The sequence below is a fragment of the Artemia franciscana genome, chromosome 4 (genome assembly GCF_032884065.1).
Source record: "Artemia franciscana chromosome 4, ASM3288406v1, whole genome shotgun sequence".
Classification (NCBI taxonomy): Eukaryota; Metazoa; Arthropoda; class Branchiopoda; order Anostraca; family Artemiidae; genus Artemia; species Artemia franciscana.
Window position 1 is genome coordinate 7,840,854 of NC_088866.1, and position 5,069 is coordinate 7,845,922.

Sequence of the window (5,069 nt, forward strand, 5' to 3'; positions counted from 1 at the left end):
TTCTTGCAAACTGCTTGTTGTTCTTAGAGCTAGGGATAGTTCATAGGGACGGAGTACAAGATAGAGAAAATTAAAATAAATACATAACTATGTTTATCAAAACAATTTATGAAGAGCACTTACTATACATGAACAACTATTGTATACTTTCAACTTTAAGCATCCCCTTTTAAGAAGGGGATGCCATGAAGGAAAAGTGATATTGTGGTTATGTTTCAAAAACAGTTTCGACAGACCTATTTTGGGCCCGCCATTTTATATTTGCGGATTAATGCTAAACTTAAAAAATGTAGCTAGGACTTTTTTATATATAGAGTGAACCTGATAAAAGTAGGAAAGAGGATCTTGCTTGTCCAAAAACCCCAATGCCAGGGTTTACTGTATCTATATGCTTACTAATGGCGAAGTAATAATAATCATAAAATGACTAAAATAATTCATTCTTTCAAATATATTGACCATCGGGTTAAGAATAATTCCAATTGAAAATATATTGCGTATTCATTGAAGAGGCAATGCTACTAATTGTTTTGGGGAGTTAAATGAGGGTTGCACAACTCGTATTAATGGCCATTTCCGTTTCTTTTTGTGCTGGATTTCTTCATTCAATTTAGTCTGTTTGGTTTAAGATTGTTAACTTAGAGGATTCGACTTATGCCCGATCTGATCTCTAAAATTGTGTCTTTTCTTTCGCGAAAATGCATCGTTTTCATGCATTGAATTTTTAAATCAAATAACAGTGTATACAGTACTTTTGTGTTGACGATAGCTTCTGGTCTATGGATGAGCATCCTAACCCCAAAAATCCTTTTGGCGTTTTCATGAGTATCTAGGCTTGTATGAGAAGCCTAGAGGAAACTTTTAAGAACCTAATAAAATTATTAAAGAAGAATTTTTATCGTCCTTCAAAAGAACTATGCAGTAAGGTCGTGGAAATATGGCATATATTTTATGACATTTTACAAAATGTTGAAGATTAGCAAAAAAAATATATAAAACGCCTTTTAAACCGTTGATTGTTGATAAGACGTTATACTTTTGACTGTGGGGGAGACCTGTACTTAACGCTTTTGGTCTCTAAAACTCGTGAAAATTTGGTTATAATAGATTTTGAGTTAATTGTAAATCGAAAGTAACTCTAGAACAAAAGAGGTTATAGCATTAAGCGTTAATTATTTGTAGCATAAGTGCAACATCATTTTTCATAAGCTTACTCTTAGGGAAACAAGTTCTTTCTGCTGTTGAAATTGAAAATACCCTTTATAACAATTTTTTTGCCGATTCGAGATATAAGGCTCAACCTTTTTTCATAGATTGTTGGCAACAGTAGTATTCTTTTTAGTAATGACTTTAATGCAATCAGGCTGTCTAAACATAGGAATTGACTATCCCTTGTGAGGTGTTTCTTTACCTACCGTAACGGTGATACTAGTATATAGCTAGTAAGAATGGTGGGTACTCAGAAGAATATCCATTGACACCCTGTTATATCTCTAGAGGCCATATTATTAATCCTTTGGAGGAGTATAAACAGATTTCTATGAGCTCTGCAGAACACGGGTGTTCATTTTCGGGAACAAGCTTTGTGTAGAATTTGCAGAGAAGTATAATTGAGATGGATGGCATTGTGTCCATAGAAGGTATAATTTCACCATGCTTTCTTACCCAGAAGGAACAAACCCATTCGAGAATATCTACCGTGTGAATGGATGGTGAAAATATATTTTTGAGGAGATGGGATTAATCAATATTCTTTTACCTATTCTTTTATTCTAATCCCTCGCTCTTTACGCTAAAGCTTTTAGTTGTTTTAAAAAGTAGAATTGTGGCAAAGAGTCAAACTTTAGCGTAAAGAGCGAAGGATTGCGGAGGGGACAACCCATTTCATATACGGAGTAATTTCTGTTCGTTTTAAGTTTTAATGTCGCTCCTTACTTTCAGCTAAAAGAATTAGTTTTTTTTTATTTAATTTCTGAACGTTTTTGAATTAATGCATGTTTGGTTTTGGCTCTCCGCACATAAATTATTAAAATGAAACTTGTATATTAATTCTTTTTTTGGCTAAATGGCTTTCTCTTAGTTTTGATCAGACGATTGAGAAATAAGAGGTGGAGAAAGAGGCCTAGTTGCCCTCCAATTTTTCGGTTACTTAAAAAGGCAACTAGAACTTTTAATTTTTAACGAATGTTTTATTAGTAAAAAATATTCGTAACTTAAGAATTAACTTACGTAACAAACTTTCATAATCTTATATTTTCATTGTGTATACGAGGGGGTTGGTACCCTCGTTAATACCTCACTCTTTACACTAAATCGTAAGTTTTGTCCCATTTCTTTAAGAATGACCCCTGAATCAGAAAGGCCGTAGAATAAATAGTTGAAATTACTAAAAATACTTTAGCATAAAGAGCGAGGTATATATCTCCTCCTAAATACCTCGCTCTTTATGCTAAAGTATTTTTAGAACCCCTCATATGCGTAATAATCTCTGTTCGTTTTAAGTTTCAATGCTACTTCTTCCTTTCATTTGAAAAAACGTTTTCATGTTTATTTTTCATTGTTTTCTTATAGTAATGCTAGAGAATCCTGCGCCCTTGTCATTGAATTTTTCTTCCCCCACGACATATTCCTCCAAGGAAAGATCCTCCAACATAGCCCCCTCTCTTCATCCCCACCCCCAAACAAAATAAAATCCCCCTGAAAACGTCTGTACACTTCCCAATAACCATTACTATATGTAAACACTGGTCAAAGTTTCTAACTTGCAGCCCCTCCTCCAGGGATTGTGGGGGAGTAAGTCATCCCCAAAGACATAGTTATTATGGTTTTCGACTATGCTGAACAAAATGGCTATCTCAAAATTTTGATCTGTTGACTGGGAAAAAAATGAGCGTGGGAGGGGGCCTAGATGCCCTCCAATTTTTTTGGTCACTTAAAAAGGGCATTAGAACTTTTCATTTCCGTTAGAATGAGCCTCTTGTGACATTCTAGGACTACTTGGTCGATACTATGACTCCTGGGGAAAAAAAAAAAAAAAAATAAATAAACACGCACCCGTGATTTGTCTTCTGGCAAAAAATACAAAATTCCACATTTTTGTAGATAGGAGCTTGAAACTTTTACAGTAGGGTTCTCTGATACGCTGAATCTGATGGTGTCATTTTCGTTAAGATCCTACGACTTTTAGTGGGTGTTTCCCCCTATTTTCCTAAATAAGGCAAATTTTCTCAGGCTCGTAACTTTTGATGGGTAAGACTAAACTTGATGAAACTTATATATTTAAAATCAGCATTAAAATGCGATTCTTTTTATGTAGCTATTGATATCAAAATTCAATTTTTTAGAGTTTTGGTTACTATTGAGCCGGGTCGCTCCTTACGACAATTTCGTTACCACGAACTGTTTGAAAATATTTTGTTGCTAAACTCCAATTCAGCTCAGGTTCGTTTTGATGGAAATTAGCATTAGGGTATTGTCAATAGTCCTTATCGAATTTACTTGTTATGGCACTTGGTATTAACCAAGATAGCCGGTTAATTCGCAAAAAATAGAAAAAAAAGAAGTATTTTTAACTTATGAGCGGGTGATTGGATCTTAATGAAATTTGATGTTTGGAATGATATTGTGTCTCAGAGCTCTTATTTTAAATCCCGACCGGATCTGATGACATTGTCGGGAGTTGGAGGGGGGGACCTAAAATCTTGGAAAACACTAAGAGTGGAGGGATCGGGATGAAACTTGATGGGAAAAATAAGCGCAAGTCCCAGATACATGATTGACATAATCGGAACTGATTCGCTCTCTTTGGGGTAGTTGGGGGGGGGGGAATAATTCTTAAAAATTAGAAAAAATGAGGTATTTTCAACTTACGAACGGTGATCGGATCTCAATGAAATTTGATGTTTAGAAGGATATCGTGTCTTAGAGCTCTTATTTTAAATCCCGACCGGATCTGGTGACGGGAGTTGGGAGGGGGGAAACCTAAAACTTGGAAAACAGTTAGAGTGGAGGGATCGGGATGAAACATGGTGGGAAAAATAAACACAAGTCCTAGATACATGATTGACATAACCAGAACGGATCCGCTCTCTTTGGGGTAGTTGGGCGGGGGGGGGGGGGGTTAATTCTGAAAAATTAGAAAAAATGAGGTATTTTTAACTTACGAACGGGAGATTGGATCTCAATGAAATTTGATATTTAGAAGGATATTGTGTCTCAAAGCTCTTAATTTAAATCCTGACCGGATCTGGTGACATTGGGGGAAGTTTGGGGTGGGGAAACCTAAAATGATGGAAAACGCTTAGATTGGAGGGATTGGGATGAAACTTGGTTGGAAAAATAAGCAGAAGTCTTGCATACGTGATTTACATAATTGGAACGGATCCGCTCAATCGGGGGGGGGGGGGGGGTAATTCTGAAAAATAAGAAAAAATGACGTATATTTAACTTACGAAAGAGTGATTGGATCTTCATGAAACTTCATATTTAGAAGGACCTCGTAACTCAGATATCTTATTTTAAATCTCAACCGGATCAAGCGTAATTGGGAGGAGGGGTAGTTGGGGGGACCGGAAATCTTAGAAAATACTTAAAGTGGTGAGATCAGGATGAAACTGGATGTGAAGAATAGAAACCTATCTAAGATAAATGACTGACATAACTGGACCGGATCTGCTCTCTTTGGTGGAATTGGAGGAGGGGGGGGGGGGTAAATTTTGAAAATTGAGGTATTTGTAACTTACGAAAGGGTAACCAGATCTTAATGAAATTTGATATTTAGAAGGATCTTGTGCTTTAAAAATCTAATTTCAAATTCCGACCAGATCCTGTGACATTCGGGGGAGTTGGAGGGGGAAACCAGAATTCTTGGAAAACATGAAAATTGTGGTATTTTTATCTTACAAATAGATGATCGGATCCTAATGAAATTTGATTTTTAGAAGGAATTCATATCTCAGAGCTCTTATTTCAAATTCCGACCAGATCTTTTGACATTGGGGGGAGTTGGAGGGGGAAATCTTGGAAAAACACTTGGAGTGGAGGAATCGGGATGAAGCTTGGTGGATAGA